The sequence below is a fragment of the Protopterus annectens genome, chromosome 5.part0, assembly GCF_019279795.1.
Source record: "Protopterus annectens isolate FY-2018-M chromosome 5.part0, PAN1.0, whole genome shotgun sequence".
In the NCBI taxonomy this organism is placed as follows: domain Eukaryota; kingdom Metazoa; phylum Chordata; order Ceratodontiformes; family Protopteridae; genus Protopterus; species Protopterus annectens.
The window spans coordinates 1,709,704,861-1,709,729,467 of NC_056735.1; the positions used below are offsets into that span (position 1 = coordinate 1,709,704,861).

Genomic DNA, 24,607 nt, shown 5'->3' on the forward strand with positions numbered 1-24,607 from the left:
TGGGCAGGGGGTGTTTTCCAGTAAGCTTTTTACACTACACATCTAAGTTCTGTCATATATATATATATATATATATATATATGTGTGTGTGTGTGTGTGTGTGTGTGTGTGTGTGTGTGTGCAAAAAAAAAACACAGTATGACTATTTATACAATTAGTTAATAATAAATAAGTTAGATATAGGAGTAAGTTGTATATTGGGAGAATATAGGGTGAGAATATGTTTGAGGGTAACTTGTGGCAAACTCCTGTGTTTTGCTTGTATAAAGGATTTTATTTAATACATAAATAAATACTTTGTGACAGCATGTTGTACTATTAAAGTGTGGTGACGCAGTTAAAACTTTATGTTAGGGCATAGTTTATGATCGTTGGAATCTGTATGATTTTGTTGCATATGGTTTGCTTTTTTTTTTCAGCAGGATTGTTTAATATACTATTTTAGGCAGTTGAAGTATGCTTTAATTAATTAGGGCAAGTTGGGTGTGGGAGACTGAGTAGTGGGGGGGCTAATATTCTATCATGTTTCTTGTTAGCCTTTTGAATTGATGTATCAGTTGTAAAGGGGTGATTACTTAGGTCAGTAGCTGCATTTCGCCTTTGTGGCAGGTTGATTTATTATGGGGATAAATTTTGGAGTCTGACTACAGGGAATTCAGTCAAATTTTGTTTTTATATTCTAGCGGGAGTTGTGCATAGGTTAAATGGTATTACATAATTAGTTGTGTGATGGTATCTTGGGTACAATTATTTTATAATAACGTAGTAAGGTAAGTATCAAACTTATGTTTTAGGCATGGCATTTCGGATAACAGGTAGTATATAATGTTACCTTAGCATTTGATTATTAAGTTGTACAAATCTTTGGTTTTGTCAGTGTTTTTTGTGTGGGAAATATCTTGGTATTCCATAACACTTGCAACAGCGCAGCGAGTTTTAGTCACAGAGGCATTTTCAAGTAAGGAGCAGGGAAATCTCCTGAGGGCTATACATTCTAGAATGTTGCAGTAGGACAGCATCCAAGCAGCTCATTATTTCTTTTAAAATAACTGGAACTTTATATGACTCTTAGTTAACCAGATCCCCCCCCCCCGTGTGTGTGTGTGTGTGTGTGTGTGTGTGTGTGTGTGTGTGTGTGTGTGTGTGTGTGTGTGTGTGTGTGTGTGTGTGTGTGTGTGTGTGTGTGTGTGTGTGTGTGTGTGTGTGTGTGTGTGTGTGTGTGTGTGTGATATTCCCTGTGCTAATTCTTTTTATGTTTCAGGTTCAGCCATGGTGCAGTCCATTAAAGAGAGTTGGTTGAGTTTGTGATGATGAGAGGCATTGCCAGCTATGCCAGGAGAAATAGGGCAGTGGATGTCTAACATATGCCAGCACAGCTAGCTGGAATTTTATAAATAATTATATGTTATTTGTATATTAAACTAATTTGTACAGATTCATGTGCTGAAAAATGTATTTGTAAAGCTGTTTGTGTTTAAAATGTACCAACAGTGTGCTCTGCTGCACAGAAAGTATGCATGCATTATTGTAACTGTTTATATGTATGTTTTAACAGAGGATACTGGAAGAGAATATGTTCATAGGTTCATACTTGGGTACTAGGCTATCAGCTCTAGGGCCTATACAAGCCTAGCCAAAAACGTACCCTGGCTTTTGCCACCCAAGAAAATTATTTTCCTGTGCCCATGTCGAGCAGAGCCACAGAGGTGATCCCCAGGGTGAATTTCTTATTTCCCAACCAGTCATCAAGATTTTTCTTCAAGAGTGCTAATGAGGAGCTTTGTTTGATATAGATAGGTAGTTTGTTCCAGAGTATGGGAAGTCTCTGGGACAGGAATCTATCCCTCCAGCATGTTCTGTTTATTGTGGTGACAAGGTTTAGGTCCCTAGAGCGTGCAGCTCAGAGGGATTGGGATTTCTTTAAGTGGAGCATGTTAATCTCAATCCACCTAACTTTGAAAATAATTTGAGATTAAATTACCTGGCTGAGGTCACCAAGATTGTATGTTACAGTTCTCAATGTACTCAAAATTGACCAATCCAGGTTAAAACTAGACAACCCAAAACGACAGCTTTTTTCAATCGGTTACTCAAAACAAAATATCCAAATCAGTATAAACTGTAAATGGTAGGACTTTTGATACAAAATCAGGGATACCAAAGCAGTTAGAGTAAGCGCTTTCATCTGTTCATGTGAACACACGAAAGTGCTTACTCTAACTGCTTTGGTATCCCTGATTTTGTATCAAGAGTCCTACCGTTTACAATTTATACTAATTTGGATATTTTGTTTTGAATAAACGATCGAAAGAAGCTGTCATTTTGGGTTGTCTGGTTTTAACCTGGATTGGTCAATTTTGAGTTAGTTTTTTTTACCTATCCACACGCTTGTTTGGTTCACAGTTCTCAATGTAACCAGAGACAAAAAGTCTGTACTGGGAAGCTTTCTGCACTGTCTTTAGGGTGAACTAATTGCTACACTGAAAAGGTGGAGTTTTGAAATTATTTTATGACTTCCAGGAGCTGCAACAGATCTTAGCAAGTCTCTACGTGTGTATATTATTGACAGATATGTGCTAAATCCTGACAGTTTCTAGCTAAGGGGGTAGCATGGGAACCAGAATTCAGATGACCAGACGTATGTGATGTCATTCTGTAAGCCATCATTAAAAATTATATTTTAATACTAAGTGAGAAGTCTCATTGCAGTCTGTTTTTGGAACCTGACAGATAAGGACCCCCTCATCTACTTCATCTTGCCTTGCTCTAGTACATGACCAGGGAATAGTAATTCTTTAGATCAGTCAAGATAATATAGTGAGATTAGTTAAGTAGTGTTTTTTTTCTGTATCTGTGTGAATCTATTCATCTATGTTATTTTAAAATTTCCTGTGACTGAAAACTCCGGTGTTTGTTGTAAATAAAGATTTAATATTTTCATGTTCTTTTATATATTATCATTAAATATATTTAAACTTTTCATTGTGGCTGGTCCTTTAGAGAATATTTTATACTTTGAGAGGACTTAACATTCGTTTGGTGACACTGGGGCCACTCCTGAAAGCCTTAGTGCATTGGCCAAACACTATAATTTATATTAATATTAAGTTCATTCAGTATAACTCTGTACCCTTTTAAGAGCCTTAGACTAGCTGGCTTTGGAGTGTCTGGTGGCAGTGTAACGACTACAATATAGTCTGGGCAGAAGGGGGCATAGCTAGTAAATTGCAGGTGTGTGTGTGTGTGTGTGTGTGTGTGTGTGTGTGTGTGTGTGTGTGTGTGTGTGTGTGTGTGTGTGTGTGTGTGTGTGTGTGTGTGTGTGTGTGTGTGTGTGTGTGTGTGTGTGTGTGTGTGTGTGTGTGTCACTGTGTAAATCAAATCTCCAAGAGTGTGTGTGTCAGCTGCTTGGAGCAGGGACATAAAGCACTGGTTTTACAGAGACAGTGCTGGAGGATTTGGCTTGGACACTCAGCTGAGGACTCAACTCTACAGCTGTGCCAGTGGGGAGTCTTATTGGGAACCTGGAGAGAAAGAGAGAAAAATCATGATGCTGGACTGAGTGTGTTCCCTTTGTGCTCTTAAGGGAAATTGTGCTTGATGCAGAGAGCTGCATCTGGAATTACTGGGTGTATCCATTTTGTTCCACGTGAATGTCCCTCTCCACTGTCAGTTGAGACGATTCAGGCTCTTTGATTACTGGCCCAGAAAGGGGACATCACATATTGGCAAGCAGTGGTGTGGATATTAATTAAACGCTTGTAGGCAGTTGTCACTAAAGGTGTGTCCTCTCAGCAGCCACAAGGTAAACATTCAGAGTTTCATTTCACAACAGTTTTATTTATTTTTTGTTAGTTTAGTTTAGTCAGGGAAAGCAGGCAAATATGTCAGCACAGGATAATGGCAAGCTGACAAAGAATCAGTTGGCCAAGGTATGCAAAGCCAAAGGACTGCTGCATGCCAGCCTGGCTAAAGAGGAAATTATTTCAACCTTAGTTGCAGCTCAGACCAGCCACCAGGAGGATAACCAGTATGGTGATGGGAATTTGCAGCCCTCAGAACAGGACAGATCACCTTTTCCTCAGAAGACTTAAAAATCCATCTGGAGTTAAAAAGACTTGAACTGGAGGCCAAACGTTTTGAAGTAGAATCAGCAGAGAGACTGTGGCATTTGGAGGCTGAAGAAAAGGAGAAACAGATGGAATTAGAATCAGCAGAGAGACTGCAGCATTTATTGGCTGAAGAAAATGAGAGACTACAGCATTTGGAGGCTGAAGAAAATGAGAAGCAGTGTCAACATGAGAGGGAGATGCTTACTCTTTGCCAGGGTCATGGAGGTAATGGGGAAGGGAATAACTGAACCCCAGAAGCAATAAAGGTCAGTAAATTTCTTCCACAATTTACAGATGGATGATAATTTTGATAGTTTTATTCATATATTTGAAAGAGTATGTAAACAGTATAATGTTGACCAAGCACTCTAGGTACAATTCCTGACCCCCTTACTCCATGGTAAAGCTGTAACTGCTGTTTCTAAATTGTCTGATACTGATTGTTTAAACTACGATAAAGAATGTTTACTTGAATGTTTAAGTTAACACCTGAAAAAAAGTTTTGTGAGCTTAGACGCAAGGCAGATGGAAGTGTGTGTGATTATATTGCTGAGTTAAGCACTTATTTTCATAGGTGGGTGAGTGGGTATCAGCTCACCATTTTTGAAGGGCTGGAAAACCTTTGGTGAAGGAACAAGCCCTTAGCACTTTGCCTGAGGACATGAGAAGCTGGTTGGCAGACCAAAAGTCTAACTCTGCAGATGAGCCGGGGAAAAAAGGGGATCTCTGCTTAGCAAGCTGGGAATCACTGTACAGGAAAGGGATACCCAGTACAGCATATGAATAGAAGGGCACCCATGGTAGGCAGCCTAAACCACCCCAACAGAGTCCACCAGTAAAAGGGGAAGCCACTAGTTCAGTTACATGGCCAGGATAAAGGGTTAAATGTTTTAAATGTAACCAGTGGGGCCATGTATCATATAGATGTCCACATCCACAGTGGCAAGGAGGGAAATAAAAGCTGGGGGAGCCAGCAAGTGGGAATAACAGTATGTCAGTGGTAAGTTGTCTGGAGACAACAGGGGTACCAAACTATCACGATATTTTATGTCCTATATTAGCATATGGAAAACAAGCCAATGCTAAGAGAGACACAGCCTCTGACATAACAATTGTGAAGCCTGCAGTGGTTAAAGAGAAGCCAGTAATTGCCTGGGCAGTCCACTCCAGTCAGAGCTTTAGGAGGGACCCCATTCCAAATGCCTTTAGCCAGGGTTCACCTTGACCGGGAGGGTGGAAAAGGAAGCAAGTAAGTAAGTGTGTGTAAAGGTATCCCTACAGATGTCTTGACAGGGAATGAGTTTGATAATGCAGTACCTTGTGTGCATGCAGTTACACACAGTCAGGCTTGGAGACAGGCATATGGGTCTGGTAGCCTGGGGAAGACCCAGACAAACCCCACACCTGACGCCAGGGCTGGTGAAGTGGTTGTTTCATGGAGGAACATACCCTGTAGTAGTGAGCCTGAAGGTGAGCCACAGCTGCTGTCCCTTGGACAAAGTGAATGCAAGGTTATAGATGAGTGGTAGTACCCAGGATAACAGTGAGTCACCACTGTCAGAGGATACCAGGTTTCCTGTGGAAAGGGAGCTGAGAAGTGTCACAAAGATAGAGTTGAGACAGGCTTAGCTCTTGGACCCTACACTAAGAGACTTGAGGGAGGGAGGTAGGGAGGCACCTGATCCTCAAGGAAAAGGGGAGTCTGTATACTGGAACAAAGGGTTACTGTATAGGGAGTGGACTCCTGAGGGAGGGATAGAGGTTGAGGTAATACAGCAGTTGGTAGCGCCTAGAGCCTACTGTCTGGCACTTCTAGCTGTAGCCCATGACATTCCTTTTGCAGGTCAAATGGGCATAAAGCATACCAAGAGATGTATTATGCAGAATTTTAATTGACCTGGAATTGCAAGGCATGTAGCAGGGTACTGCAGGACCTGAAAGCAGTGCCAAAAAGTAGGCAAAGCAGGAGACAAGGTCAATGCTCCTTTGATGCCTTTACCTGTGATTGAGGAGTAATTTTTAAGGGTAGCTATGGATATTGTGGGGCCTCTGAATACCCCAAGTTCCACAGGGAAGAAGTATATCCTGGTGGTAAAAGATTATGGTACTAGATACCCCATGGTGATGGTTCTGTCCTCATTTGAGGCAGAGAAGGTGGCAAATGCTTTGTTAGAGATTTTCAGCAGGGTACGTTTCCCAAGATAAATACTGACTGACAGAGGTGCCAATTTCATGTCAGACCTGCTGGCTTGTCTGTGGAAGTGCTGTGGGGTGAAGCACCTAAAGACCACCCCTTGCCATTGCCAGACTAATGATCTTGTGGAGAGGTTAAACTCTACACTAAAGATCATGCTATTGGCATTTGAAGACCAGTTTAACAGAGAGTGGGACAAATGTTTGCCCCATCTGCTGTTTGCATACAGAGAGGTACCCCAGGAATCCCCAGTTTTTCACCCTTTGAGTTATTGTATGGGCATAGGGTTTGGGGGCCTTTAGATTTGATTCATGATGAGTGGGAGGGTGAGTGTGAATCCCACAAACAGTCTGTTGTGGCTTATGTCCTAAACCTCAGGACAATGCTTAGGGAGCTCATGGGCTTGGCCCAGGAGAACCTGGCAAGAGCCAAACAGCAGAAAAAGGTCTGGTATGACAGGAATCATCAAGTTCGCGGATGATACCACTGTCGTAGGTCTTATCAGAAATGGTGAGGAAACCCTACAGGGATGAAGGGGAGCATCTGATAGGCTGGTGCAACAGCAACAATCTGGCCTTAAATGTAAGCCAGACCAAATAATTAATAGTGGACTTCAGAGTCAAAAACACCAAGTTCCTGGGGGTGCACATCTCAGATGACCTATCCTGGTTGACTCATATTAGCCAAACAGTGAAGAAGGCACAACAATGTCTGCACTTCCTGCAGAAACTGAGGAAGGCAAACCTGTCTCAGTCCTTCCTCTACAGGGGGACCATCGAGAGCATCCCCTCAAATAACATCATAGTTTGGTATGGTAACTGCAAAGCATCTGACAACAAGGCTCTCCTGAGGGTAGTGAGTACAATGGAAAAAGTTATTGGTTCCTCTCTCCCATTCATGGACGATTTGCACAAGACTCTGTGTGTAGGAAGGGCTAGGAAGATAATTAACGATCCAACTCACCCTACCATGGCATGTACTTCCACCTTTCCTCAGGCAGGTTGTATCACAGCTTTCATTCCAAAATATCTAGACTAAACAGGAGCTTCTTCCCTGTGTCTATAAGGCTGCTGAACTTGAATGCCAGGCATGACAGTGAATAATTAAAACAATATGCCACTTGCTATTAAGTATCAGCTATAGTAATCATTCTGGCAAATTGCTTCAATAACTGGTACAGTCAGCCTGATTTCTTATGCTATTACTTCCTAAATGTGCAGTAGTCAGGAGTGAGTGACCACACCATACATGTGCAATGTGAACATCAGAATATATCACTCTACAACTGATGAAGTGCAATATTCTAAGCAGTCACAATGTGAAGTCATAGTCTTGCAATACCTACTAGTATAATATTGTCTAATGTCTTTCTATTTAATTGTGGTAATTTATTGTGTTGTTAGTATTTTAATTATTACTGTATGTGCATTAGTCTTACTGTCATTCAAACTATGTGTTCATTGTTATGCCTTGCACAGGGACCAAAGCAAAGTAATTTCATTCAGCTTGGACTGCTGTGTATATCTGATCGACAATAAAGTTTACTGTGACTTTGACTTGACTTTGATTTTGATTGTTCAAGCCTAAAAGTATGCTGTGGGACAGCAGATTATGGGTCTCATTCCTGTCAGATACAGTAAGCTGCAGGCAGCTTGGGAGGGACCCTTCAAAGTGGTAAGCAAGGTCAGTGATGTTAACTACGTGATAGAATTGTTGGGCAGGACACAGGGGTACAATTGTACCATGTTAACATGATTAAACCTTATCATGATAGGGAGGCCCTTGTGCTAAATATTTGCAGTAGGAGGTAGGAGGAGTCTGAGGGAGAGAGATGTGATTATGTGAAGTATTGGTAGCTATGCCAGGAGAGGTAGAGCAGTGGATGTGTAATATATGCCAGCACAGCTTGCTAGAATTTTGTAAAGAATTATATGTCATTTGTATATCAAACTGATATGTACAGATGCTTGTGTTGAAAAATGTATTTGTAAAGCTGCTTGTGTTAAAAATGTACCAACAGTGTGCCCTGCTGCACAGAAAAATAAATATACACGCATTATTGTAATTGTTTAAATGTATATGGAGGTTTGAAATTGTTTTATGACTTCCAGGAGCTACAGCAACCTTAGCAAGGGTTTGTGTGTATGCATTATTGATGCATATGTGCTAAATCCTGACAGTTTCTAGCCAATGGGGGTAGCGTGGGAACCAAAAGTCAGATGACCAGATATATGTGATATCATTCTGTAATTCATCACTAAAAATTATATTTTAACACTAGTTGAGACTGAAGTCTCATTGCAGTCTGTTTTTGGAACCTGACAGGGAAGGACCCCTCACCTACTTAATCTTGCCTTGCTCTAGTAAGTGACCAGAGAATAGTAATTCTTTAGATCAATCAAGAGAATATAGTGAGATTAGTTAAGTACTGTTTTTCTGTATCTCTGTGAATCTATTCATCTGTGTTACTTCAGTATTTCCTGTGTCTCTGAAACTCTGGTGTTTATTGTAAATAGATATTTAGTATTTTCATGTTATTTCATTATTTATTATTGAATATATTTAAACTTTTCATTGTGATTGGTCCTTTAGAGAATATGTTAAACTTTAGAGGACTTGCAACTATTTGGTGACACTGTGGCCACTCCTGAAAGCATTACTAAATTGGCCAAACACTATAATTTGTATGAATATTAATTTCACTCAATATAATTGTGTACCCTTGTAAGAGCCTTAGAATAGCTGGCTTTGGACTGTCTGCTGGCAGTGTAACTACCTTGTAGTCTGGGCAGAAGGAGGCATAGCTAGTAAATCTGTGCCATCTGAGGATTCAGGATCTTTGATTACTGTCCCAGAGGGGGGGGGTCACAGTGTTTATAGTAGGAAGTGCGAGGCTTGCTAATTGATTTAAAATAGTGGGGGAAGCTGAACAAAGCCTGAATTCCAGGAGGAGACCTTTGATGAATCTGGAAGAAGGTGCAGCTGTGGGACCAGCTCCAGCTAAGAAGGCTCGGAAAAAGACTGTCAGAAATGCCTCTGTCCAAAAGCTCATCCAACATAACTACAGAATTTCAAGGTAATGTCTGTGTAGGCACTACAGGGCTTGATATTAGTAATAGGGGTCAATCTGCTGATAATTGTTTAGAGGACTTTATAAATTCTTTGCCTGAAGAGGGTAGAGTTAAGCTGTTTGACTTAGTCTTAGAGAGAAACATTGCTGCCCCCACACCTTTGGGTTCATGAGTGGCCTTCATTGGGAGTATAGCTACCTTGACATATGGCTCAGTGCCATGATGGACAAGGAGGCACTTATGGGTATTGAGGTAGGGGCTGCTAATACAAAAGATATAAGATTTTGCTGGGCATTCAATCAGGGAAAATGTATCTGTCCCACTTGCAAATGTAACCATTTGTGTTCAGGATGTGGGAAGGGTCATCCTGTTTCCAAATATTGGGGTTTGTTGCCTAAGGACAGGCGGAATTTTTTGACATGTCAGACAGATGCAGAGATTGGTAAGGGGTGCAACTCTTCCTTTCATGCCAAGCCAACATTTCATGGACAGAGGAGGGGCTTTGGGAGGGGAGGGACCCAAATGTGCCCACATTGGTTTTATTCCACCATTTGTCTAGATAAGTTATCCTATCTGCTAGCAGATTACCTGGAACAAAGGGCAGCAGCCACCCTTATTAAAGGTTTTCCATGGGCTTTACAATCCACACCACAGCCCCATTGGATTCCATGTTATTTAAGAATTTGTCATTCATCAAAGAACACAATCATATAGCTATCAGGTTAATAGAGAAAGAGCGACAAGCTGGCAGGATAATTGGCCCCTTTTAATCCCATCCATGGTTTTTATATAAAATTTCCCCTATCAGCATGGTTCCCAAGAAACAGGGGGGTGAGTTCAGATTGATTAATCATTTGTCTCACCCAGTGGGATTTCAGTCAATGATTTTATAGGGACTACTCCTCTTTTGATCAGGTGGTATAAGTCATCATGGGTTATATGGACCTCTGGCTCTGTAAGATGGATATCCAATCTACTTTCCATCTTTTCCCTGTGAGACAAGAGGATTGGCCTTATTTCGGTTATCAGTTCAATGGGAAGATATTTTTAACACTGCAATGCCAGTGGGGTGTTCTGTGGCTTGTGCAACATTTGAAATATTTAGCACAGCTTTACATTGGTGTTGACAAAAACAGGCCTCCTACCATTCAGCAGTACACTACTTAGATGTTTTTTTTTTGATAGCTGGGGGAGTGTCAGGATGGTGCTTTGGAAGGGATGTCCATTTTCAAGTAGCTTTGTAGCATGTTGGGGTTACTCTTGGCCAATACCAAGTCAGAGGAGCCAAGACAAGTCCTGACTTTCTTGGGTTTAGACGTAGACACCACTGATAACTTCTTCAAGCTTCCTGCACCCAAACTGCAACAAGTCTGGCAGTTACTTTGGAGATTTTTACATTCCAGCAAAGTATGGGTAGGAGACATCATGCAGTTACACGGTTTGTTGAATTTTGCCTGGGGAGGGGGGGGGGGGTTCCATGCAGAAACTTCCTATGGTCTGTATCTGACTTGGTGAAAGGTAATAGGCCCAAGCACTACCTGGTCAGGTTGACCAGATGGATTAAAGAGGACTTTTGGTTATGGTTTACATTCTTGAGCCAGTTTAATGGAATTTCATTTTGGCAGTCCTCTTGGACCACAACCACTGACCTTGAGCTTTTTACTGATGTGCCTGGGGGGGGGGGGTCCACTATGAGAGTTATTTTATGGGTAGCTGGTTTGCTGAAATGTGGATGGAAAGTTGGTCCTTGGAGAGGAGGAGGGACATCACACTTCTAGAAATTATTCCCATTTGGATGGCAGTGTTAGTATGGAAGGTTAGATTACATGACAAGAGGATCATTTTTCTCTCATATAATATCACAGTGGCTTGCACTCTCAGAAAATGTTCTTCCAGGTCCAGGTGTGTCCACTCAGTCATCAGGCTTTTAGTTTTGCTGAGTTTACAGATTAGTTTGTCATTTTCATGTGTTCCTGCCCCTGGTCATCTTAATCCTGTAGCTGACAGTCTTTCCCAGTTTCAGTTTGCCAGGTTTCGCCTCTTGGCCAAGCATGCAGATCCAAAGGCAAACACTATTCCTCCGGGAGTCTGGCTAATTGGAGAAGACTAGCATTATTGGTTTTGGCAAATTCTTGAGCCACCAATACTAGGAAAGCTTACTCATCATCGTTCCAGGTTTTCAAGACATTCTACAGGTCTTTGATCACTGGTCCCAGACCACGGGGAGTACAGTTGTCGCTACAATTTTTCAGTGGCTAGGTCCACAGTGGGGGGATTCACTTAGAACTCTGAGTATACCTGGCAGCTTTAGGATGGTTGGAGCATTTTTTTGGACCTTCAGGTGGTGTCAGGACACTGGGTTATGGGCAGGATACTTAAGGGCCTAGAGAACATGCAGGAACCTTCCCATGATCCCAGAAAACCTACTGGGAGACAACTGCTTCCCCTTGTTATTTAAGGACTTTACAAGACCATTGGTGAATTTCACTTGTTTGTCTCTATAGCTGCTTTGTTCACCTCTTTGTATGTGGGTGCTTTCCAGGCCAATGAACTTCTCCTTTATCTTTGTTGGGAGGATCTTGTCATCCACAGGAAGTTTGTTATGATGTGGTTGAAAAAAATCCAAGACAAATCAAGTTGGTAAAGGTCAGCAGGTGCACCTGGACAAGACCAGTGGGCTAGTCACTTGCACCATGCATTGGGTTAGTTTGCTATTTAATATCACCCCTTAGAGAAAAGGTCGGGTTTGGTTTTCATGCAGGCTTCTGGCAAGCGTCTTAACCTATCAGAGATTAATACATTTCTCAGGTAGGCCTTGGCAGGGAAAGGAATTCACCCACAAGGTTACTCCTCTAGTTCCTTTTGGATAGGTCGTACCTCAGACTTAGCCATAGTAGGGCAATCTGTGCAGGTCATTCAAAGAATGGGAAGGGGGATCTCTGATGCCTTTTTGTCATACATCAGGCATTAATCTTTTATTTCTGCTTCAGGGAAGGAGGTGATTTGGCTCTTGGGTCATTCTTTTATTCAGAGAGCATCCTTCTGAGCCTTGGCCCACATGACTGGTCATGCAAGTTCTTTTAATAGCAATGAGTGGACAGTTCATTCTTTTGGTTTCCCAGGTCTTAGTTGGTTTCAATTTTGGAAAACATGGCATAAGATTACAATTTAAGAAGCCTTGCCCAGCACTGTGAATATTCACCTCAGAGGCAATGATCTGGGTCAAGCCCCTCACAAGATATTGCTGGTTAGAATCTTATCTGATATAGAATGCTTGCAGCAGCTATATCCAAAAGTAGCTTTCTTTTGGTCCACCATCATCCCTAGACTGTACTGGAAGCGCTCTAGAAGGCCTTCTGCCATTCAGAGAGTAAGGCTGTTGGTTTGGGGAGGAATGGCTAGTTTTGCAGTGTCCTTATGGTTTCTCCCCCCCTTGTGTTCCCCCCTGTTCTTGTTCACCTGCCTCGTCTCCCCTTCAGTTGGACCCAGATTTGACCAATGACCATGTCAAGGGGTATGTGGCTTGTAAGTATAAGTTAAACGGGTTTGCCACCAGGTCTGAGGTAGCAGGAATATGCACCCAGTTTTCTTTGAGGTGGCAGCCAGAACAAGCGGGTATACACCAACTGGCTTGAAGTGATGGTCTGATGGTATTTGTCAATATGCTGCATATGAATTAGCTATGGCATCACTATTCCTTGTCCTTGTTTGTTATATAATAAAAGGTCTCAAAGTCAGTCTGGTATGTTTTATGACTCAGCTCAGTGGGCAATGATGACTTCTTGCTGTAACAACCCCTTGTTCGTGAGAATGAGTCATCATCAGGGGTGGGTGCATGCAATCACTCCATATTTAAGTGAAGTACTGCTGTGCTTGCCTGCAGAGTCCATAAGCAGGCACATCGTCACTTCCTCCAAACCCTCCATGCAGGGTCAGGCGGCAGCCTTACAGCTTCACCCCCCCCTTGTGTTCCCCCCTGTTCTTGTTCAGCAGCCTTGGCTCTCCTCAGTTTGGACACAGATTTGATCGGTGGCCACACTAAGGGGTATGTGGCTTGTGAGTATGAGTTAAATGGGTTTGCCACCGGGTCCGTGGTAGCAGGAATACACAGCAAGTTTTGTTTGAGGTGGCAGCCGGAAGAGGCGGGTGTACGCCAACTGGCTAGAGGTGATGGTTTGATGGTATTTGTTGATATGTTGCATATGAATTACTTACAGCATCACTATTGGTTGTCTCTGTTTGTTATATAATAAAAGGTCGCAAAGTAAATCTGATATGTTTTGTGACTCGGCTCAGTGAGCAATTATACTTCCTATAAGTTATCACCATAGTCCATGTTTTCCAACTCCTCAATTTTCTTTATTTGGAACCTCTGAACTTTCTTGGGTAGAGTTAAGTGGCTTGTTTTTAGGTTTCATAAAGTAGCATCATATTCTATCATTATCTTAACCTATAATATGTATATAGAAGCACAATAGCTTCCTATGAACTACTGGTTATTCCATTTACAGTGAAGTGTGCTACAAAATACCCCTTCTTATTTTAGTTAAACACATTGATCAAAGCCTAATTTTTTGTCTGTAGTGAGCCCTAAGATTTTATTTTGTTGTGTATCCTTATTAATTTTGTAATCAGTCTATATATTTTCTCAGATCAGACAGTATTGCACTTAGTGGAACCGAGAATAAGAATGTTGTTATTGCACCAGGCACTGAATTTATTTAAACTGTTCTGAGGTACTTTTACATCCTAAGTTAAGATAATCATATCTACTTGTTTGCAGCTATCGTTATATTTCACTAGACACAATTCCCCACCTGTAATTTATAGCACAGAAAAGTAGAGCAAATAGAAGTGGTCCAAAACTAAGATCTATGGGTTTCCACTGGACATTTCAATAGGCTTAGATAGGAAACTTAATATTCTTGTTTTTCAATTCTCCCTTCCACCAAATATTTATCTGTTGAACTACATAAGTAATAATGTTGAGCTGAATGAGTTTATCTATAATGCCTTTATGGTGGATTAGGTCAATCACATTTGCAAAGGTGAAATGTGCAGGATACATTTTCAGTCTCTTATCCAGTGGGAAGTATATCATCAAAAAAGCTACTATATTAGATTTAGAGGATTTTCCAGAATTAAAATATATTTTTCTGAGTCCATTACTTGTGATTTCAACAGAAATTTTAGGATAAGTTTAATTATTCCCTTCTCTGTATGTCTGCAGAGAATGCAGGAAAGAAGAATAATTTATTGGGTTTAATGTAATGCTTTCCATATTTATGTGGTGGGGGGACTGCTATAGTTTGACATCAGACTTCTGGAGCATGTTCACTTGAAGCAAGTATGCCATCAATAATGCACTATTGTTTTACCTTGCTATTCCTTATACTTTGTAACAAAATACTACATATTTTGCCAGACCCCATGGAGTTGATGTTCATTATTTTTTATAATATTATGTGCATCATTTATCAGTTATGTTTGGGAGACATTCTTAAGGGGCAATTTGTAATGTCGTACTCATAGGCTTTGATCTTGTAAAGGTTGTCACTAAGTTTATCAACCAGAGAGTATTTTCTATTAAGTAAGGATTGCATGATGCTATATTATTTATAGAAAGTATGCTGCGTTCATTGTTTCCCTTTCAGTTTTCTGACACAAGTGAAGAACATGTTGCTGCCCGCTGTTCTAGATGCCAATCTATTTTCACAGTCTGATGTCAGTGATTTTATCAGTTTAGTAAGATTTTTATGTAATTTGTTTAAGCTGTATTTCTTTAAAGATTATTTTTGAAAGTGGTATGCTTGTTTCTGTTGTGTACTGTTTTGATTTTGAAGTTTCACCATAACCGTTTATTGTTTAGACTGATAATATATACATATATATATATCTCGCCAGTATTTTTGGATGCAGTATTTAATGACATTGTGAAAATTATCATAAGCTTCCTAGAGTGTAATAGGAAGATCAGGTGGTTCTATGTCCAAGTCTCTGTTAACAAGGAGTATCTTTATCTCTGTGTAGTTGCCTTTAGCATAGTCAAGAAATGAGTAGGGGTTTCCCAGTTTGTGGGAACCAAATCTTAGGTTTAATATGGTGAAATCAGGGCCTGTGTTTAATGGCAATAGAACATCTGTGGGTGAGAACAATTAGATGTAATAGTTGTTATTTTAATATCAGGCATGCTCTAACTTCTGGTTGGAAGTAACTGTTCTGAGTTATTTTTAATTACTGATACCCAACAGTATTTACAAAAGTTGATTAGCATGGTCATTTCTGCAGTCTGTATCCTTGGTGATTGAAATCTAATAGACTGGCGATGCAGGACAATAATCATAATCATTGTGTGCCATGGAGTTGGACTGGTACACAAAGAACAGCATACCAAAGCCCATTTTGAGTCAGAGAAACTGATACAATGTTAAGCTGGACTGTGTACACAGTCTTGGCCCATTGTGTTGCCTTAACACACCAATGCTGAATTAAAAGGAAACCCTCTTTTGTATGCTAGGTAAGACCCTATCAGAAACAAAGCAAATAGAGTTCACTGTGGTATGGGCAACTGTGATGCCACATCCATACCTTTCCCTCCCACACACAGTAATGTTACATGATCCCACCAGCATACCACTAGGTCCCCATATTATCATGTAAGGTAATTATTCCAGCTATATTGCATAATGAATGATAAGTCTGTATGAGTCAGATTTGGGTAAGAGAGCAGAGCATAGTGGAGTAAGGAGTTATTTAGTGATGTAGACAAATACTTCCTTTGTAAATGGCTGTTCCTAGCTATGCTGCATGGAATTTCAATGCAATAGTGCAATGTAAAACTCTAGTATGTCTTCAACACTGGTGTGCATAGTACACAACTGTATACTGTTCGCACCTGTGCACCGTTCATAGAAAAAAGGTATTCCATTGTATGCTGCATGTCAGAACCATGATGCAAGCAATCTCATTAAGTGAACAAGTAGCACACTCTACTTTGGTGCAGAAGACTGTGGGCTGTATTCCCATAACAGGTTGTTGTTGTGTCTTTTGGCTTTTTCCCGGTTAGGGGTCGCCACAGGGGAACTCCGGTCCACTAATGATTAGCAGTAGATTTTTACGTTGGCCCTGACACACAACGTTCAATGAAGGTACGCCCATTCACGCATGTCTCCACACAGGAGACGCTCTAACTGAGAATCGAACAGGACAACATCATACTGTGAGGCGACAACACTACTGCAGCACCACCATATTCCCATAACAGGTACTTGGATTAATTTTTCAATACTGACACCATAGTGCAGCATAACAGGATTGCTGTACTCCTGGGTGTGCTGTCCTTTGAATGACATACTAAACCAAGGCCCTATCTGCCTGAGTTGGTGGCAGCTCAGGTGAATGTAAAAGATCCCATTGCACCTATCAAAAAGAGCAGAAGAATTTCCTAAATGCCCTAGCCAAATTTCCCCCAGTCAATATGAATACCACCTCAGGTCTCCCCTGAAAAGTGGCTACTACTGTAATGGGACTAACCTGGTCAATAAGTGTAAATAAAATAAATGTCTATGAATGTAAAGACTGTACCAAACAGTGCACAGAATGCATTTGTGCAGCTTATTATTGTATTTAAAAATCCAGGGACTTGTTTTTTTTTTTGCTCTGTAGTTGTTCGTGGAAGGCATACTATAAGACCAAATGATACTGAATTCTGATTTACCTCCTGAAATATTTATACACAAGAGTTCTAATTCTTATTATTTCCTAATAGTTTTTCTTTTACATAGTCCTGTAGAAACAGAGACATTAACACATATTCTATTTGTTCTACAGCAATGAAAGGACATGAATCCCAGTAAAGCTATTACTGAGTTTACATCTTTAAGACATTTCAGATTTGGCCTAGATATAGATATTTTTATTTACAGTACACAGAAAGGCATAGAAACTGTTTGCTTTTTGATTGACCTCTTCGTGTTTAATAAGGCTATTTTCACCTTATAGAATATTGTGATGGAAATATTCTTGTTCGTTATCAGTTTTCCCAGAAGCAGAAAGATGCAAGGCATCCAATGTAAAGGAGGCACTGGTCATCTCACACCAAGAAAAGCAGGCATTGACTTCCCTGTTTATGGCACTAGATTATATCCTTAACTACAGATGAAGGTCAGGATTTTAGTTTTGAATATACTGTGTCATTCAAAGAAAATACACAAATTTTTATTTCTTTTAATTGACAAGAATATTTGATGCAACATACAAACATAATATCTCTGTGCATGTTATTGAGTGTTGGCCTGTTTAAACTGATGACAACCCACATGAATTATGATTCTATCATATTTAAATTGGATTCTATGTAGCCTGCAAGCTATTTCCTTTTTTTTTTTTTTTTTTTTTGCCTTTGGTATGCTGGGGAAGTTTTCTTGTTCCTTATAGCTGCCTGTCAGTTGTATATCTGTCTTATGAACTACTCAGGATCACAGAATTGGCATCGCTTGGATTTAGTATGTTTACAAATGGTGTTGAAGCCATGATAAGTTTAGTAGTACCCACCTTTCAAATGCCACTTGTATTTGACTTTTTATTATACCCTCACTGTAGTTACAATGTAACTATGCTGCAGTGCTGGCTTTGCATGGATGCTTTGGACTGTGCTATGGCTCACTTAATGGTTAAGGTCCCCAGTGTTTGGATATAGTGAGGCTTTGACTGAGAAATTTTGAAACTTCAGCGTATGTTTTTGTAAGTGTATGTACATCCAGAATGTTGTCTGCTGAAAAGGTAGCCTTCACTTTTAATGTAAGTCTACATTTCTGGCAAATATTAGCACACATCAACAATCACTGTACTGTCAAAGAGTGCATTGTGTTTCTTATGGGTCTATATTACCAAAGCGAAAAACCCTATGCGCAAATACCAAAACATCGACCCCTATACCGCGAAATGTGAAAATCCCGAATGCACTAAACCGCGAAAAACAAATATCGAACTCTCATAGTCAGCCAATCCCACCACCCGCTACGTACTACCTACCCAAACAAAATAAATAAACCACACTAACCAAACCCTACTTCTAACCTAAACTAAAGCACCAAAACCCTACCTCCAACACTACACTAAACTCCACAAACACAACTATCTATGCACTCTCCTTAACCCCTCCCTAACCCTAAGGTCCATAACTACCGCACACATCCCCTACAGACATACACCTAAACAAAATAAATAATACACGTACATACACTTAAAAAAACCCTACACCTAACACTACACTAACTCTTACATACATTACCTATCTATGCACTTACCTTAACCCAAATCCTAAAACTCAAGTCCTATCTATCGCACACTTACCTTACGGAGCTATACCGCAGACGGGCCAACCAAAACAAATCAACATTCTGAAATTCGCAGTTTTGACCGCTCGGGTTTACGTACTTTGCACAATACGGTTCAACGTCTTCATATTCACCTAAAGGGATTTTCGATCGCATAATAGGAACCCGTTTCTTATATCTCTTGGGACGGTCACTATCTATGACGCCTTTAAAAGTAAGTTCATGTAGGGTCTGCATACTGTTATTTTTTTCCTACAGTAAGCAACAAATAGTCTGCAACTATTTGTATGACGCAGAATAAAAGTTATACAACTACCCCATACAGACAAGATATTCAGGTTACTTTACATAATAGCTGCTTATCTTAGAAAATTGAGTGATTTATTCTTGGATAAAAATATCAAAACTTATGATTTGATTTTTGAGGAAATTGTGTTAGCCTTTTTTTTAAATTTCAGCTTTATTTGACTTTTTTGACAAATTGCTAGATCGCTGTATGTTTCCTTAATTGCATTGTTTAGTTTTATAACAAGCTAATGTCCTTTATAAATATATATATATATATATATATATATATATATATATATATATATATATGTGTGTGTGTGTGTATACATACATATATATACATATACACACACGTGTGTGTGTGTGTGTGTGTGTATATATATATATGTATGTATATATATATATATATATATATATATATATATATATGTATGCGCACACACACACACACACACACACACACACACACACACATATATATATATATATATATATATATATATATAAAATTATATATATATACATATTCTGAGGTGTTTTGTTAGACTAATTACTATTTAGGCGATAATAAAATTACACTAATTTTGTTCCTTCCTACTATAACTGACATTTTAAAAATAATTTTTACTCCTGCACAGGCTCTTACTATCTGCCTCATGATGATTTAAAAGACAAACCTGACAGTTATGCTCATGATAATTAGAAAACAGTCTTCACTGAAACTCGAGGTGATTTGATGGTCTCCACAGATCTGAAGGAATGGATTGTCAATGCATGCAGTACAGTGGAAAAATCCCAAGGTGAGACAATCTTTGGTGTCATACCTCTCAACTTCTAAACACAAGAAATCTGAACAAAGCCAAAAATAATGGGGGGAGGTGGGGCTAAAGGACCAAAATCAGGAACAAATGTGAAATATTGCACTTATAAATTAAAAAAAGTTGATAGAATAGTAGGATTTGTATTAGCAAGTATTTTCTGATGGATGTGAAGTTGAAGCCCATATGTCTGTCATTATTTAGTGACTTCAGTCCTTAGTAATTTGCCAAAACAGACACACACACACACACACACACACACACACACACACACACACACATACATTTTTGGAGAAACAAAATTATGAGGCAAAAATCTGGGTAGATCTGGTCAGCTGAGACATTGCTTGTTATGTATGCAAAGTTGACCATTCTACACCTTGCAGAGTACTGAATTGTAGAATATTTGAATGTGAGCCTGCTGAATTTACTCCATCTCTGCTCTGATTGCTAATTGAGGAGTGATGTATCAGGCTTTTCAACCTGCTTTTGTGCAAAATTTGTAGAATAATTAGATTTCAAGGGGTTTTGTACTCACAACAACTGGTCTGGTGGTGGTGCATCATGGCTACACTTTAAAATGCAATACATTTGATTATGTTTATTAGTATGTCAGCATTTCTGTTTGGCTGCATTGCATTGCCATTTCTTTAGACTTAATAATATGTGTTTTTATTAGATCAATAAACAAAAGCAATATATTCAGACACAGAACTCTCAATTGCCCCTGTTTTAGAGGAACATTCCTATTTTCAGGCCTGATTTACCTCTGCACGGAATGTCCATATTTTTGGAGGTATTTCCCTATTTTCAGATTTTATTTACCCTTTCACACCATTTTCTGAGTCCTCCTCATCACATGATGTTTGAAGCTGTATAGTACACAGAAAACCACACCACACAACCAACATACTAGTGGCAAAAATATTTTAAAGAAAGAGAACAGATATCTTACCCCCCCCCCTTTTCCTGAAACAAAAATAAATGGCCTTATGTGGTAGAATTTTGCAGTGCAGTTCATTAAAAGCTACAAATTTTACACTGTCTTTTTGTCAAGTGATTGCATTTTTCTATAATTTTTGTTACTCTGTTTTTAAACGTGTTTCTGAGTGGTATCCCATGTTCCTAATAGAGGTGGGAAGAGTTATGTGCTATTTAGTATTCAAATTGTATGATAATTAGTTTACTTTCAGCTGAATGTTCCAACTTTTCAAGGGCCTTTGTTTCTATTTTCAATGTCTGCAGGTTGACAGGTAAGATTAGGTATCGTGCTGATATAGTTTGCTTACAACAATCATAACTGACTAAACCGTTTTTTTATAAAGTATGTTCTGCATTATTTCTCATAGGCAAGCATGTGAGTAGAACTGTTCTTGTCTTCCTTATGAGAGATGCTCTTACTGATAAAAAGGTGACTATCAAGGAAGATTAGTAGCCATGAAATTCAAATAATCTAAATTTGTAGGTGCTATATCACCTGTATATTTCCTGTGCTGCTATGACTACACCTACAGCTACAAGTTTCTAATTGACTTAAACACATTCATGGAACGAGTGCTTATTCTGGCAGGTGACTAGAATATGTTTTCATCTTTTACATCCTACTTGCTTAAAACTGCACTCCAAGTAGCAGTATTCCAGTTTTCTGTATAAACAATAACTTGAATACATTTTAGTTAGTTTGTTCATGTTTTTAATAAGCAGGTTGCCTGACTGGACGGATCACATTTACACTGCAAGCCCATGAAGATGTTCTGTAGTTTTACAAATTCATTCTATTCAGAGGTACAGTTAGAATGGCACAATATTACACACATATCTTTGTGTAGTAGGAGTTTTACACACATATCTTAAACAAGCAGGAGAATGAAGTGCACATAGACAAGAGACAATGCAGAGTAACATGTATAAAGTCTGTTTATAACATATGCAAAACAGGAAATCAAAGGAGGTAGAAATATAAAAATGAAAACTTAAAGCATATTTATAATAGGTTCAGATTTAAGTACTAGGCTAGAGTCCCTTGCAGGCCATTTTGGGCCTAAGCAATTTCCCTTCAAAAGTGAGAATCAAACTTTGTACTTTTTGTCTATGAGGAAACAATTGTGCCAAACCCTAGTAATAAATCACATGATTCTTACATCCATAAGAACATAGTAAGTAGTTGTTTGTAGCAAAGTTTAAACATTAATAATTTGACTTCTTTAAAAAAAATCTGGGTTATTTTAGGATTTTATTAGAAACTAGGACCTGGCATTGTGCTTATTGAATATGTGTCCTTTGCTTTGCCTGATTTCATATTGAAGTGAGTTTAAAGGTTTGGCCATAAGAACCTCAAACAGACCACTTCTGTATGCCTCTTGAATTCTGTCCACTTTGCTGAGAGCTGTGGATAAGAACTGACTTTCTGGAATATGACATCTTAGAGAGCCATTGATTGTGTTACAGTTGCTTTACAATAGTGTGAATGCAAGAATAATAGGATAAATGTGTAGGTTGTTTTTTCCTGTCAGCCTACCCTAAATTTGTCAATGGTATGCACTGATGATAATGCGCATCTCAAGGAGTTGTAAATCAAACCGTCTTGTTGTGTGCCAAATCAAGGTTTTTTTTTCTTTTGGAAGTGGTTATCTTGACGAGTGATGAGTGTCTTTTTGGATTTATGTGATGGGAACAGCTTAGGAGTCTGTAGTCCAGTTCGAAACATCACTTCTGGTGTTGACAGAGGGAGAGTTAGCTCTTACTGAGTCTGTTTTTTCAAGGATGCTGTCAGTGAAATCGGATGTAGGTTTTTTTTGCATGGGCTTATTCCTTGTCAACAACGTCAAAGGTGAGGTTATAAAAATGGTAAACAGGAAATGGATTGCCATCTGATGAAGTCTTTATGGATGAGACGAAAACGCTGATGATGTAAATGCATTTATGTGTTTAATTCATGATTAGTGCAATAAACTTTTTTTAAATACACTTCGTTTTGTTTTTCCATACCAAGGTACTATTTTTCTGGATTGATGATTGAATAGTAATGCAATATAAAACATTTCAGAAAACATGTTACATTTTCTAGTCTTTGTCTGCTTTAAGGAATTATTTATTTATTTGTATTTGTTTTAAGGGGTAGAGCTCTGGTCTCCATGGGCCTTTTTTCAGACTCAGCCCTGGAGAGGTATCTGACTAAGTGACTTTCTCAGAGTCCATGGAGATTGAGGGACTCAAATCTTGCACCACTGGACCACAGGAAACAGCTCATTGGAACCCATTTGACTGAAAACTCAATTGATAGAAAACCTTCTCCACAATAAATGTACTATAAACCCTGCAGCTCTGGTTGGTGGTAGCTCATGTGAATGTGAAACCCACAGAACTTACTGAAAAGAGCAGACAAATTTTCCTCTAGTCAGTATGAACACAACCTTGGGTCTCCCCCTGAAAAGCAGCCAGTGGTCTAGTGGGGCTAACCAGTCAACAAAAGATAAATGAATAAAATAAAAAATCTGCAGGGGAGTTTATTCCAAGGTGTCCTGTAACTGGTGATAAACTGATAGTCTGTTTTGTATAGTGCAACTTAGCGTTCAAGTTCTATTTGTAGTTCTTTGGTAATCTGTCTAGAGTGATATGATCTCTGACAAATATGAACAAGCCATTGGGTCTAACGGATGGTAGGCACTAAACTCAGCTATACAGAGAGTACTTTCTAGGCACTTAATCCTTGCTTCAGTGATTACACAGACAAGGATTCCTTCTCAATGCCGAAGTGCCCCAAGGTTGGGCAGCTTTTTATTTAGACTTCTAACACTGAGTATAGCCACTGTAATTCGATTCTGTTTTGATATTGGCATGTTTATTAACTGAACTTTGCCTACAGAAAGGCATGATGGGGGCAGCAAGGGCATTAGCCAGTTTGCAGAAGCCTTTGAACAAGAGGTGCAGACCATCCCTTGCAAAGTAATTAAAACTGTATGCGTAGTAATCCCCTTTGGAAAAAAATAGAGTACCCGCAAACTACAACATAGGAGGTAATCCCCTGAAATCTGAAGAAGAAATAAGGGATCTAGGGACCCAAGTAGATAGTCAGCTTTCCTTTGATAACCATGTTGCCAAAGTGGTTAGAAAATCCTTCTATGTGACCCATCTGATCACGAAAGGGTTCGCATCAAGATCTAAGGATGTAATGGTGCCCCTCTACTCTTCCCTCATCAGACCCATTATTGAGTACAATGCACCAATTGGAATGTACCTGGCTAGACATCTCCAGCAGCTGGAGAGACCACATAGGTACCTAGACATCTCCAGCAGCTGGAGAGACCACATAGGTACCTAACCAAGAGGATTACTGACCTCAAACGGTGGCCCTATGCAGCACGATTGAAAAAGCTAAAACTGTTCTCTGTTGCATACTGCTTTCTCAGAGGCGATCTCTGTCTAACGTACAGAGCTATGTCCAACCCAGAATTGTTGAATATGCTCCATCTTAGCAAAACCAAATCTACTCAAGCTACATGCTTTAGGGATATAAACCTCAACACAACATTGAATAGAACATGCTGGAGGGATAGATTCCATTCGCAGAGACTTCCCTTACTATGGAACAGGGTCCCGATCTACATAAGGCAGAGCCCCTCACTATCACTCTTCAAGAGGAACCTTGATGAGTGGATGGGTAACAGAAAGTTCACACCGGGGATCACACCAACAGCACTACTAGGTAGGGGTCAAGGGTACTAGCTGCTAGTACAAGGGTCTAGGGAACTACTAAAGGGGTGGTGAATACCGCACAATGTGGCTGGGC

The 24,607-nt window shown here is 39.6% G+C and overlaps 1 protein-coding gene across 1 annotated transcript in view; it reads left to right on the forward strand.

Moving 5' to 3' along the window:
• The window catches only part of NR1I2 (nuclear receptor subfamily 1 group I member 2), a 1,633,990-nt gene that overhangs the window by 962,809 nt on the left and 646,574 nt on the right, over positions 1-24,607 (forward strand). The window contains exon 4 of the mRNA XM_044071501.1: positions 19,639-19,800. The gene's annotated coding sequence lies outside the window, so the exon portion shown is untranslated. The remainder of the gene's footprint in view (positions 1-19,638; positions 19,801-24,607) is intronic.